At 35.8% G+C, this 15,397-nt stretch overlaps 1 pseudogene; it reads left to right on the top strand.

Moving 5' to 3' along the window:
• The first annotated feature begins 523 nt into the window (after positions 1 to 523).
• Positions 524 to 15,397, top strand: part of LOC141489458 (ubiquitin conjugation factor E4 A-like) — a 40,802-nt pseudogene continuing 25,928 nt past the window's right edge.

Here is a 15,397-nt window from a genome sequence, read left to right as displayed (position 1 = left end):
AGATTTTTAAATTCTTTCCTGATTTCTTCAAGGAAGTCTTTCTGAGCTAGAGACCAATTCATATTCTCCTTAGCAATGCTAGGTCCCTCTGGGTTACAATCTGTCTCTTCTAAGTATTTCTCCAGGGGGCCCCCTAAACTCTGGCATTTTTCAACTTTCTAGGGTCTTGTTTTTTGGGGGGTGGGGGGGGAGAACTGGCTCTCAGAAGTTTGCTTTTGAATATCCTAGAGGTTCTGTTCACTTGGCTTAGTAAATCCAAATGCCAGCCAATAGGGGGCACTGGTTTCAGTCTCTGGAGTATTTGAGGTTCTCAGCAGCAGGGTCTCAGTTGTTCTTGAACACTGGACTGGGCACTAGGGTAAGGAGTTAATCTCTTCACTTTGAGTGAACTCTGTTGCCCTGAGTGGGCTATTGTGTGTGAGGGGGTTGTTGATTGGTTGCTCTGGGCAAAGGGCTCTGCTGAAAGTGTGGAGCTCGGGTCCCTGGCTTAGCTGCTTTTTCTCCAGGAGTGCTCTGAGACTCTATGCTGGAATTCACCTTCCTGTACCTCCTCTCTGCCGCAGACAAAGACTCCACAGTTAAAGTTGTATCTTACACCTGCCGCTCACCAATGTCTCTACAGTTGAGCCTGGCCCTTTGGCTTCTCCCAACTGCTGCCCCTATGCTGATCCTTTGCTCTCGTCTCCTGGTTCACCCATGGTCCCCTGAGACAGACCTTCTTGGTAGGTACTCTTCTCCTAGCTCCTCTTTCTGGATTATGTTCATCAAATTTCTGTTAAGAGGTTTCTCTCATGTTATTTCTGAGGGGAAAGAGAGGGCACCTTTCACAATGCCAGTCTTCTCTCTGCCATCTTGTCTGGAAGACCTAAAAAATTCTATCTTTCTTTTTCTCAAGGATATGATTTCTCTCTCAACATGTTTAATTTAGATCATTGTATAGCATGGAAACAATGTAAAGTGTAACAGACTGACTTCTGGGGGGGTGGGGGGAGGGAAGAAAGATTGGGGGGAAATTGTAAAATTCAAAACTAAATAAATAAATTTATTTTAACATTAAAAACAAATAATAGACCAAAAACAAAACAATGAAAAACTATAAGAAAATGTGAAATATCTTATTTGAAAAACAATAGACATGGAAAACATCCAGGAAAGACAATTTCAAAATTATTGGGGTACCAGAAAGTTATCACCAGGAAAAGAACACTGATTTCATTTTCAAAGAATTTCTCTGGGAAATTTGCCCTGATTATCTAGAAACAGAGCAGCATAAAATAGAAATTAAGAGCTTCTACCAAATACCTTCAGAAAAAAATTCCCTCCAAAAAAATTGCAAAGAATATTATAGCCAAATTCCAGAACTCCCAAGTCAAAGAGAAAATATTCCATGCAACCAGAAAAAAACAATTCAAATATTGTGAAATTACAATCGGGATATTCAGGATTTAGTAACATCTACATTGAGGGCTTATAGGGTTTGGAATATGATATTCTGTAAGTTAAAAAGCTTGAATTACAGAAAAGAATCAACTACCTAGCAAAACTGAACCTCTTCTTTTAGGGGAAAAGATGAACATTTAATGAAATAAGATCCTTTCAAACTTTTCTGTTGAAACAAGCAAAACGGAAAAGAAAATTTGATCTTTAAGTACAGGACTGATGTGAATCACAGAGAGGTTGAATCAAAAGGACAAATTACGAAGGTGTTGACGTTCTTGTGTTCCTACATGGGAAGATGATACTGATAACTCATATGAATCTTCTCATTTATTTGGGCAATTAGAAGGAGCATATGTAGGCAAGGCATAGGAAGGAGCTGAATGTGAAGGTATAATATAACATAAACATGGACTTGATTATCAAGAAAAGAATGTGTTGGATGAAAAGGAACGGAAAGCTAGAATGGGCTAAGTTATTTTACATAAAAGAGACAAGACAAAGGTTTTGCAATTGGGTGGAAGGGGCAAAGGTGAAGGAGGAAATAGAGCACTTTCATTTTCATCAGAAGTGGTTCAGAGAGGAATTAACATATGCACTCATTTGGATATAGAACTCTATCTAACCCTAGAGGAAAATAGGAGAAAAAAGGAGTGGGTGAAAGAAGCCAAGGGGAGAGAAGGGGTAGAGTAGGGGATAGAAGAGAGCAAGATTGTGGGTGAGGGTAATCAGATAGAACATACTTTTGATGAGTGATAAAGTGAGAGAAGAGAGAATAGAATAAATAGGAGTGAGGAGGACTTGGAGGGACGGAAATACAGCTAGCAATAGCATTTGTGGGAAAAATTATTGAAATAATTTCTCTGATGGACTTATGATAAAGAATGCTATCCATCCCAAAGAAAGACCTGATGATACTGAAGAAGGTTATTTTTTCCTCTCACTTTATTTTTCTTGAGGTTTCTCTTTTTTGCCTGGGGATATGTTTGCTTTTAGAACATTACTGTTGTAGCAATGTTTGAAAATAAAAACATATTAATAAAATAAAAAAATAAAGTGACCAGTATGATATAGGTTATTCATTCAATATTAGTCCTGAAGCAGAACAAAAGGGACAAAAACACTGAGAAAAAATACAACTTAGAAATGCAGGAGATTAATTTGGTTTTATTTTATATTCTACAAATTTACTGCAGTTCTTATTTATTTCAAGTAGTCTTCAAGTCACATTCTCTAAGTATAACATCATATCAACAGCAAAGATTAAGAATTTTTTCCGATTGCCTATTCTAAATGCTTCAACTTCTTTTTCTATTCTTATTGCTAAAGCTAACATTTTATTGCAATTTTGGATAATAGTAGCGATAATGGTCATCCTTCTTTTATCCCTGATCTTATGCAAAATGCTTCTAGCGCATTCCCATTATATATAATGCTTGTTGATGTCTTTAGATAGACTTATCATTTTAATGAAAATTTTGAATATTCTTCTTTCCTCTAATGTTATTAATTTAAATGTATACTGTTTTGTCAGAAGAATTTTAGTGCCTATTGAGGATATCAAATGGTTTTGTTATTGCTATCTCAATTATGTTGCTTGTTTTTCATTGGAACATATTCTATGCAATGGTGGGATTCAGCTGGCTTGCACCCATTCAGTAGAACAGATACCTAATTTCATGTTGAATGCAGCAAACTAGTTGTTGAAATGGCACTTGAAATCAGGACTCTCTCTAAGGTGGACACCTGAGCAGATGCCTAATGTGGAAATCAGAAATTTATATTCCTTACTTTTTTTAATGTTCAACAGGTGAATCTGTACAACAATAAATATTCATGGGGGAAATTTGTCTATAATTTTCTTTCTCTGTTTTAGCTCTTCCTGGTTTAGGTATCAGCAGTATATTGGTATCCTGACAGAACTCCTTCATCATCATTTTTTCAAATAGTTTATATAGAGCTGGAATTAGCATATCTTTAAATGCTTAGTAAAATTCACTTAGGAATCCATTTGGCCAAATAGATTTTGTTTTTAGATTTTTCAAGGAAATGGGGTTAAGTGGTTTGCCTAAGGCCACACGGCTAGGTAATTATTAAGTGTCTGAGGTCGTATTTGAACCCTGGTACTCCTGACTTCAGGGCTGGTGCTCTATTCACTGCACCACCTAGCTGCCCCAACAAACAGATTTTTTTAGGGAACTCATCGATGGCATGTTCAATTTCTTTTTTTCTGAAGTGGGGTTATTTGATTATTATTTTTTCTCTGATGTTAATCCCTGAGAAATATATATTTTTGTAAATATTCATCGATTTTCCTTAGACTGTCATTTCATTGACCTATAGTTTAGTAAAATAGTCCCAAATTGCTACTTTCACTTCCTCTTCATTGGTGTTAAATTCCTATTTTTCATTTTTAATGTTGGCAATTTGTCTTAATTCTTTATTTAAAATTAAATTAACAAAATATTTATTTGTTTCAATTATTTTGTGAAACCAACTATCAGCTATATTTATTTTTTCAAGAGTTTTTTTACATTTGGTTTTATTAATCTCTCCTTTGATTCTCAGAATTTAAAATTTGGTATTTCATTGGGGATTTTTAAAATTTTCATTAGCTTTTTTACTTATATGTCCAACTCATTGTTCTCCTCTTTCTATATTTTATATAAGCATTTAGAGATATAGAATTTTCTCTAATAACTTCTCCAATTCTATTGATTTCTTTAATTTCTTTTTTTCCTTTTTTTGCATGTTTAGATTTCTCTAATTCTGAGAGAGATAGGTTAACTTTTCCTCCACTAATATAGTTATTTTGTCTATGTTTTCCTTAACTCATTTAACTTCTCTATTAATTTGGACACTAAAAAAAAGAATTTGGATATTGCACTGCTTGGATTTAGCACAGATATTATTTCATAGTCTATGGAACCCTTAGGAAAATGCAGTTTTTTTCCTTATCCCTTTTAATTAGATCTATTTTGACTTTTGCTTTATCTGAGATCAAAATTGCTGTCTACAGCTTGTTTATTTTTTAACTTCAGCTGAAGCATGATATACTCTGCTCTACCTTTTAACTTTTCGATAATATATCTCTCTGCTTCAAAAGTTTTTATGAATTTGGTTTTGTTTTGGTTTTGAGTTTTTCCAAGACAATAAATTTAAATGAATTGTCCAGGTCACACATCTAGTATCAAGTGTTGGGAGCCAGATTTGACCTCATCTTTTCCTGGCTCCAGGATTAGTATTCTATCCACTGTGCCACCTAGCTACCTCCTAAATGCATTTAATGTAAAAATATATTGAAAAATTCTAGGTTTTTAATCCACTCTCTGATCTTCTTACTTTCTATAGATGAATTCATCCCATTCCTATTCAAAGTTATGATTACTAACTCTGTATTGCCCTTCAGTCTAATTTCCCCATTTCTACTTTTCTCTCCCCTTTGACTAAAACTTTCCTCACTATTTTTTCCTTCTGACTACCATCTCCTTCAATCATTTCTATGAGCCACATTTTATTTTCCCCTTTCCTCTTACTAATTCCTTACTGGGTAAAATAAATTTATAAATACAACCGAGTATGTCAGTCCATCTTTGAAACACTTCCCATGAGAATAAGATTAAAACAATTCATGTCTTCTTTCCTTCTTTCCCTTTTCTGTAGCAGGTCTTGTAGGCCTTTCCATATTATATAGTTTATTCTGTTATGACTTTCCCTTCTTCTTTTCTCCATACAATTCTTTTGTCTTGTCTTTTTTAATATTATCATACCAAATTTAATATAAACACTCTGCCTCATAATATTGCTCTAATACTCCTAGCAATTTTAAGTTACAAGTATAATTTTTTCATGTAGGCATGTGAGCAATTTTGTCTTACTTAAAATTTCTTGTTTACTTTTTTATGCATCTCTTGAATATTGCATTTGGAGATTGAATTTTCTGACCAACTCTTTTTTGTCAAAGAAGTGTGAAAGTCCTCCATTTGAAAGATGTTGTTCAGTCTATTGTTTTTTAAAATCACAACTTCCAGATATATTGATAATTTTTAAATTATCTCTCCTGGATGCATTTTCTAGGTTAGTTATTTTTTTGTTTCTGTTTTCCTCTAGTAGGCATTTTACATTTTTTTTATTTATTAATTTTTTGACTGATTATTGATTTCTCATAGCCATTAATTTCCCTTTGTACAATTCTAATATTTAAGGATTTATTTCAGTTAATGTTTGCATCTCTTTCTCCATTTGACCAATTCAATTTTAAGGAAGTTATTTTGCTTTTATTTTTTATTTGCCCAATACTATTTTTGTTTGGTTTTGGTTTTTTGGCAAGGTAGTGGGTTAAGTGATTTGTGCAAGGTCATAAAATTAAGTACATATTAAGTGTCTGAGGCTGGATTTGAACTCAGATCCTCTTAATTCCAGGGTTGGTATTCTACCCACTGGGCCACCCAGCTGTACTCCCCACCCATTATATTTTTAAAGAGTTTTCTTGTTCCATATGACCAATTGTATTTCTGAAGATTTTTCTTCAGTCAATTTTTGAGCTTCTTTTTACAAGTTATTGATTCTCTCATATACCTCTCATTTCTTTTCCTAAAATTTTTTCTTTTCTACTAATATTTTATTTTTCCAACTACAGCTTATGAAAGTTCATCAACATTCATCCACATGCATATATATGTTACAAATTTCCATCCACCCTTCCTTTCCATTGCCCTCTCCTCAGCAGTAAAAATCTATTGAATAACGTACATGTACATTTGTGTTTAACATGTTTACATATTACTCATTTTCTGTATGAGGAATTATGACGAAGGGAGAAGAAAGAAAACCATGAGCTAGGAACCAAAACATAAGAGAAATTTTTAACAGTGAGCATTGTGTTCATTCAGATTCTGTAGTTTTGCTTTGTTTTGTTTATTTTCTTTTTCTGGATGTGGATGGCATGGTCCATAACAGATCGCCCAAGGTTCACCTAACTCTTTGAACTGCTAATAGGAGCTACATTTATCAAAGTTGATCAACTCACAATGTTGATGTTAAGGTGAAAACTTTGGTCTGCTCCCTTTACTCAGCATCAATTCCTATAATTCTTTCCATGCCTCTCTATAGTCTAACCATTCATGCTTTCTTATGAAACATAGTCCATCACATTCCTACATAATAACTAGTTCAACCATTCCCCAATTGATGGTCATGCCCTCAAATTCCACTTCTTTGCCATCATAAAAAAAGCTGCTGGAATATTTTGGACCCTGAGGAACTATTCCAGTATTTATGATTTCTTCTGGGTATAGGCATAAAATAACTATTTCTGGGTCAAAAGGTACAATCAGTTTTTTTTAATTTTTATTAAAGATATTATTTGAGTTTTACAGTTTTCCCCCAATCTTGCTTCCCTCCCCCACCCCCACCCCACAGATAGCACTCCATCAGTCTTTACTTTGTTTCCATGTTGTACCTCGATCCAAATTGGGTGTGATGAGAGAGAAATCATATCCTTAAAGAGAACAGAATTCTCAGAGGTAACCAGATCAAACCATAAGACATTTGGATTATTTTTTTCTGAATTAAAGGCAATAGTCCTTGTACTTTGTTCAAACACCACAGCTCCTTATCTGGATACAGATGGTACTCTCCTTTGCAGACAGCCTAAAATTGTTAACAATTGTTGTGCTGATGGAATGAACAAGTCCTTCAAGGTTGAACATCACTCCCATGTTGCTGTTAGGGTGTACAGTGTTTTTCTGGTTCTGCTCATCTCACTCAGTATGCGTTCATGCAAATCCATCCAGGTTTCCCTGAAATCCCATCCCTCCTGGTTTCTAATAGAGCAATAGTGTTCCATGACATACATATACCACAGTTTGCTAAACCATTCGCGAATTGAAGGACATTTACTGGATTTCCAATTCTTTGCCACCACAAACAGGGCTGCTATAAATATTTTTGTACAAGTAATGTTTTTACCCTTTTTCCTCATCTCTTCAGGGTATAGACCCAGTAGTGGTATGGCTGGGTCAAAGGGTATGCACATTTTTGTTGCCCTTTGGGCATAGTTCCAAATAGCTCTCCAGAAGGGTTAGATGAGTTCACAGCTCCACCAACAGTGTAATAGTGTCCCAGATTTCCCACATCCCTTCCAACAATGATCATTATCCTTCCTGGTCATACTGGCCAATCTGAGAGGTTTGAGGTGGTACCTCAGCGAAGCTTTAATTTGCATTTCTCTAATAATTAATGATTTAGATCATTTTTTCATATGGCTATGGATTGCTTTGATCTCCTCATCTGTAAATTGCCTTTGTATATCCTTTGACCATTTGTCAATTGGGGAATGGCTTTTTGTTTTAAAAATATGACTCAGTTCTCTGTATATTTTACAAATGAGTCCTTTGTCAGAATCATTAGTTGTAAAGATTGTTTCTCAATTTACCACATTTCTTTTGTTCTTGGTTACATTGGTTTTATCTGGGCCAAAGCTTTTTAATTTTATGTAATCGAAATCATCTAATTGGTTTTTAGTGATGTTCTCTAACTCTTCCTTAGTCATAAACTGTTCTTCCATAGATCTGACAGGTAGCTTAGTCCTTGATCTTCTAATTTGCTTATAGTATTGTTTTTTATGTCTATGTCCTGTAACCATTTGGATCTTATCTTGGTAAAGGGTGTGAGGTGTTGGTCTAATCTCAGTTTCTTCCATACTAACTTCCAAGTATCCCAGCAGTTTTTATCAGAGGGAGTTTTTATCCTGCTGGCCTGACTCTTTGTGTTTATCAAACAGCAGATTACTATAATCCTCTCCTGCTTTTACACCTAGTCTATTCCACTGGTCCACCACTCTATTTCTTAGCCAATACCAAACAGTTTTGATGACTGATGCTTTATAATATAATTTTAGATCGGGTATTGCTATGCCACCTTCGTTTGCTCTTTTTTTCATTAAGCTCCTGACAATTCTTGACTTTTTATTTCTCCATATGAATTTACTTACAATTTTTTCTAGCTCATTAAAGTAATCTTTTGGAATTTTGATTGGTAGGGCACTAAACAGATAGTTTAGTTTGGTAAAATTATCATTTTTATTATATTAGCTCTACCTTTCCATGAGCAGTTGATATTTTCCCAGTTATTTAAATCTGATTTAATTTGTGTGAGAAGTGTTTTCAAATTGTTTTCAAATTGTTTTCAAAAAGATTCTGAGTCTGTCTTGGCAAATAGGCTCCCAAGTATTTTACACTGTCTGAGGTTACTTTGAATGGAATTTCTCTTTCTAGCTCTTCCTGCTATTTCTTGCTAGTCATATATAGGAAAGATGAGGATTTACAGGGGGTTATTTTATAACCTGCAAATTTTCTAAAATTGCTAATGGTTTCCAGTAGTTTTTTAGATGATTTCTTGGGATTCTCTAGGTAGACCATCATGTCATCTGCATATAGTGAGAGTTTTGTCTCTTCCTTCCCAATTCTAATTCCTTTAATTTCTTTTTCTTCTCTAATTGCTGATGTTAACATTTCTAATACAATATTGAATAGTAGTGGTGATAATGGACACCCTTGTTTAACCCTTGATCTTATTGGGAATGCCTCTAGCCTCTCCCCATTGAGTATAATGCTTGTTGATGGTTTCAGATAGATACTGCTAATTATTTTAAGGAACAGTCCATTTATTCCTACAATCTCTAGTGTTTTTAAGAGGAATGGATGCTGTATTTTGTCAAAAGCTTTTTCAGCATCTATTGATATGATCATACGATTTCTGATAGGTTTGTTATTGATATAATTGAGTATACTAACAGTTTTCCTAATATTGAACCAACCCTGCATTTCTGCAATAAATCCTACTGGATCATAATGTATTATCCTAGTGATGATTTGTTGTAGTTGTTTTGCTAAGATTTTATTTAGGATGTTTGCATCCATATTCATCAGGGAAATAGGTCTATAAATTTCTTTCTCTGTTTTAACTCTTCCTGGTTTAGGTAACAGTACCATATTGGTTTCATAGAAAGAGTTACGCAGAGTTCCATCTTTCCCTATTTTTCCAAAGAGTTTATATAGGATTGGAACCAATTGTTTCTTAAATGTTTGGTAGAATTCACTTGTGAATCCATCAGGCCCTGGAGATTTTGTTTTTAAGGAGTTCAATAATGTCTTGTTGAATTTCTTTTTCTGAGATAGTGTTGTTCAGGTATTTAATCTCTTCTTCATTTAACCTGGGCAACTTATATTTTTGTAAATATTCATCCATTTCACTTAGATTATCAAATTTATTGGCATAAAGTTGGGCAAAATAATTTCAAATTATTACTTTAATTTCCTCCTCATTGGTGGTGAGGTCACCTTTTTCATTTATAATACTAGCAATTTGGTTTTCTTCTTTCTTTTTTTAATCAAATTGACCAGAGCTTTATCAATTTTATTGTTTTTTTTTTCAGAAAACCAACTTTTGTTTTTATTTATTAATTCAATAGTTTTTTGATTTCAATTTTATTAATTTCTCTTTTAATTTTTAAAATTTCTAAGTTGGTATTTGACTTGGGATTTTTGATTTGTTCTTTCTCTAATTTTTTTAGTTGCATGTTTAGTTCATTGATTTCCTCTTTCTCCAATTTATTCATATAAGCATGTAGAGCTATAATATATCCCCTGAGAGTTGCTTTGAATGAATCCCATAGCTTTTGGTATGTTGTTTCATTATTATCATTATCTAGGATAAAATGGTTAATTCTTTCTATAATTTGTTTTTTGGTCCACTCATGTTTTAAGATGAGGTTATTCAGTTTCCAATTTGCTCTGGGTCTATATCTCCTTGGCCGAGTATTGCATATGACTTTTATTGCATTGTGATCTGAGAAAGATGTATTCACTATTTCTGCCTTTCTACAGTTGATCATTAGGTTTTTATGTCCTAGTACATGGTCAGTTTTTGTATAAGATCCATGTACTGCAGAGAAAAAGGTATATTCCTTCCTATCCCCATTCATTTTCCTCCATATGTCTACCTTATCTAATTTTTCTAACAATCTATTTACCTCCCTTATTCCTTTCTAGTTTGTTTTATGATTTGATTTATCTAGATCTGATAGTGGGAGGTTGAGGTCTCCTACTAGTAGAGTTTTGCTGTCTATGTCTTCCTGTAATTCTTTCAGATTGTTCTCTAAGAATTTGTGTGCTGTCCCAATGGGTGCATATATATTCAATACTGAAATGATTTTATTGTCTATGGTACCTTTTAGGAGGATAAAGTTTCCTTCCTTATCTCTTTTAATGCTATCTATTTTTGGCTGCTGCTTTGTCTGAGATAAGGATTGCTACCCCTGCTTTTTTGACTTCAGCTGAAGCAAAATATATTTTGCTCCAACCTTTTACCTTTAATCTATATGTGTCTCTCTGCTTCAAATGAGTTTCTTGTAAGCAGCATATTATAGGATTCTGGTTTTTAATCCACTCTGCTATTTGCTTACGTTTTAAGGGAGAGTTCATTCCATTCACAATCAAGGTTATGATTACTAATTCTTTATTGCCCTCTGTGCTATCTTCCTTCTGTTTTTTTATTTTTCCCCCTTACCCCCTTTTATCCATATTCCCAATGTTTTCTTTTTGAATACCACTCCCTTCAGTGTGTTTGCCCTCCTATATCACACCCTCCCCTTTCTTTCACCTTTCCCTGTTCCCTTCCCTTCTTTTTGTTATTTCCCCTTATTTCCTCCACTCCCCTTCTCTTTCTCTGTCCCCCCCTCCCATTTTCCCCTTTTATTTCTTGAAAGGTTAGATGTTTTATAAGTTAACTGAGTATGTGTAGGTTGACTTTAAGCCAAGTCTCATGAAAAGAAGATTCAGGTGTTTCTCCTCTACTCCCTTCTTCCCCTCTATTACCACAGGTTTTTTGTACCTCTTAGTGTAATGAGATTTGTCCCATTCAATCCCCTCCCTCCTCCCATCTCTTTCCTGTTCCCCTTTTTAGGGAGATAGTGTATTTTCTTTTAGATCATCTAAGTCATAGAAAATTCTGAGTGTCTGACCCTTCTAGTTCAGTATATTCTGTTGAATAGAGTCAAAATTCCTGAGAGTTATTAGAGTCTTTCTCCCCAGTGGAGTTCAAGCCAGTTACATCCCATTAGATATCAATCTCATGGATAGGTCATGGATGTCCATCATTTCTGGCTAGGTATATTCTCTCTGTTAGAGTTACATTTCTCAGGATTTATGAGAATCTCTATCAACCCCCCCCCCCCCCCCCCCCCCGCCATGCCAGGATATAGCCAGTTTCAACTTGCTCGATTGCATTTGTTTCCTTTTACTCCCCCCCCCTTTTTTAATTTTTTTACCTTTTCATGTGTCTCTTGAACCTCCTGTTTGATATCCAAATTTTCTGTTTAGCTCTGGTCTTTTCATCAGAAATTTTTGGAATTCTTCCATTTCATTAAATGTCCATCTTTTTCCCTGGAAGAGAAGGCTCAGCTTTGCAGGAAAGTATATTCTTGCCTGCATTACAAGCTCCCGTGCTCTTCGAAATATCTCATTCTAGGTCCTTCTATCCCTTAAAGTTGATGCAGCCAGGTCCTGCGTGATACTTACTGTGGCTCCTTGATATTTAAATTGTTTCTTTCTGGCTGCTTGCAGGATTTTCTCTTTTATCTGATAGTTCTGGAGTTTGGCCACAACATTCCTTGGTGTTTTCATTTTAGGATCTTTTTCTGGTGGGGATCAATGTACTCTTTCAATAACTACTTTGCCCTCCGATTCGATGATATCAGGGCAGTTTTCCATCACTAGATCCTGTAATATTAAGTCCAGGAGTTTTTTCTCTTCAATGTTTTCAGGAAGTCCTATAATTTTCAGGTTGCCCCTCCTCGATCTATTCTCAAGGTCACTGGTTTTGTTGATGAGGTATTTCACATTTGCTTTTATTTTTTCTAATTTTTGATTTTGTTTAACTGACTCTTGCTGTCTCGTGAAGTCATTAGTTTCAGTAGACGCCATTATTTTTTGGGGGGAGGAGTTTTCTTCATTAACCTTTTCCAATTGGTCAATTCTACTTTTGAAAGAGCTTTCCATTTGACCAATTGAGGTTTTGAGGGAATTAATTTCTTTGTGCATTTGCTCATTTGAGGATCTGAGAGAATTATTCTCAATTTGTAATTGTCCAATTGATTATCTGAGAGATTTATTCTCCTTTTGTGTTTGTCCAATTCTACTTTCTAAGGTTTTGTTTTCTTGTTGAAGGTATTGATTGTCTCCCCCAAATTTTCCAGTTGATTTTTAAACTCCTTCCTTATTTCTTCAAGGAAGTCTTTCTGTGCTGCAGACCAGATTGTATTCTCCTCAGATGTTCCAGGTCTCTCTGGTTTGGGGTCTTTCCCTTCCAGGAATTTTTCTATGGATTCACCTTTCCACTGACCCTTCTTCATTATGCTAAGACCTTGAGTTGGAGGGCGGGGCTGGTTCAACTGGGCTTGGGATCTCTAAAGGCTTTACTGAGTGCAGCTTTCCTGGCTGGCCAGTAGGAGGTGCTGGTTTCCCTCTCTGGGGTGTCTGTGACCTTGGTTGCCAGGCCTTCTCCCTTTGCTTTAGGCAAGGAATTGGAGCTATTGAATTCTTTTGCCTTCAATCAGTGGTGGGCTTTACCCTGAGGTGATTCGTCAGCTGAGCTGGTTCTTTTGCTCACACACCTGGGCCTGAGGCAGAAGTAATTTGCTTTTGTTTGGGAGGAGGCCTCAGTGCAATGGAGGCATGGGCTCAGAGTTTCTCAGACCTGAGGAGCCCAGGGATGGTGTCCGCAGCTGTACTGCACCAGACCTCTCCCGGCAGCCCCTTCCCCAAGCTCCAGGGAGACAGCACCAACACCAGCTCCTCTGCTTCCCCATGGAACCAAGCCCCCTTCATCCAGCCCCACTGCTGATACAGCAGGTCCGGCTCTCAGGCCATCAGACTCCCAGTTCTCACTCAGCTGTTGATCTGGCTGATCTTCCCTCGAAGCTCAGACTCACCTGCCCAGACTCACCTGCCCATACTCAGCCAAGGATGCCACGGGAGACAAATCCTGAGGTAGATTTTGCTCTCCTGGCTTTTCTTTCTGGGTTTCCTGGTTCGGATTTCTTTTAAGAGGTTTGTTTCATGTGATATATGGGGAAGAGATCAGGAGACTTTAGAACTGTGCCTGTCTTCTCTCCATCATCTTGGCCGGAAGTCAATCAGTTTTATTGCCGTATTTTCTCTTTTTGAGAATACTGGAATTTGGCTATGATAGTTCTTGGGGTTTTTATTTTGGGAATTATATATATATTATTTCAAGGAATCCTGTGTATTATTTCAAAATATATTGTCTTTTTGATCTAGTATATTGGTAGAGTTTTCCCTGATAATTTCCTGAATATTTTCCAAGATATTTTTTTTTGATCTGGGCTTTCTGGTAGACAAATAATTTGTAAATTTCTGTCCTGCATCTATTTTGCATGTTATTTGTTTTACCTAAAAGGCACTTTATACTTTGTTCATAATTTTCTTCAATTTTTTTCAGCCTTTTGATTTTGCTTGATAGAATCTTGGTAGCTTAGAGATACCTTAGTTTCTATAGTCCAATTCTAATTCTTTATGGTTTTATTTCTTCATTTAGCTTTTGTATTTCCTTTTCTGGTTGGTTAATTTTACTTTTTGGTGATTTACATTCCCATTCCAGTTGATTTATTTGACTTTTAGATGAGTTGCATTCCTTTGCCAGCAGTTTTATTTTATTTTCTGATGAATTGCATACTTTTTCCAGTTGGTTATTTTCACTTTGAGAGGAGCTGATTTCTTTGGTCAGTTTTTCATAATTTTCCTGTATTGCTCTCATTTCTTTTTTTCCCATTTTTCTTTTTCCTGTCTTCTTTGGTTTTTAAATTCTTTTTTAAGGTCTTCTATGAGGTTTGAGATTTGAGCTCAATTCAAAGACTCCTTTGAGATTTCCTCTGCAGATTATTTGTCACTGTTTTCTATTTCTGAACTAGCATTGTTATCATTTCTATCTTCATAGAGGCTTTCTATGGTTAGAACAATTTATTTTAGTTTTTTTCTTTTTTTTTTCCTTTTTTGCTGAGTTTGATTATTGAGTTCCACTCCTTGATAGTAAGGACCTAAACTTTTTGTGCTGGATCTAGTGGCTGATTCCTGGTTTATCATGGTCAAGACATTGGCTATGAACCCCAGACATAGCCTATACAAAGTTTTGTTTCTTCAATTGTTTCCAGGCTCTGCCTATGCAATGGTTTGCTCCAAATCCAGTCAAGTCTTTTGTCCCATTGCCCCCAGGGTTCAGGCTTTGTCTGAGGTTGTGACCCTACTTGCTGGCTTGCTATCTAGTTGCCTGGACCTGTGCTGCTGACTAGCTGTAAGGATCTGGGCTTCACTGTGGCTAAAATCCTTCCACTGCCTTTCCCTCTCTCCTGCCTAGTTGAGCTTTACTCCTCCTTTCCCACCTTAGCCCCACAAAGAGAGAAACCTTCCCTAAAGATCCTCCATGATGTCTCCAACTGAAAACTTATTTAGATCCTATAATTTTGGTGTGATTTCCAGCTTTAATGTCAGTGTAGATAATTCCTTTATCATCATGTAGGGAAAAGATCTGTCATCATCCTTGCTTCATGCTGCCACCTTGACTCCATCGCAGAAGTCCTTCCTAATCATTTTCACTTCATTTTTATATTCATTTTGAACTTCATCAAGAACTGTTTGGGCTTGAGAGCAATTCCTATTCCCTTCTGGGGCTTGACATGTGGGCAATTTGCATTGTTTCTTTTGAGATGATGCTTTGATCTTCCTTGTCACAAATTGTAGCTTTCGGTGGTAATGTTTTTTCCTTGTTTCTTTATCATTTTTACCTTCATTGCTTTAAAAGTTCTTTTCTGCTCCTGGTCCAAAGGTGTCATTGTCCCTAGCTTCTTATGCTGGAGGTCAGAAGCCTTGCTCACAGACATTTC

This window comes from Macrotis lagotis, chromosome 5 (assembly GCF_037893015.1).
Source record: "Macrotis lagotis isolate mMagLag1 chromosome 5, bilby.v1.9.chrom.fasta, whole genome shotgun sequence".
Taxonomy (NCBI): domain Eukaryota; kingdom Metazoa; phylum Chordata; class Mammalia; order Peramelemorphia; family Peramelidae; genus Macrotis; species Macrotis lagotis.
This window is presented reverse-complemented; position numbering and strand designations above follow the sequence as displayed.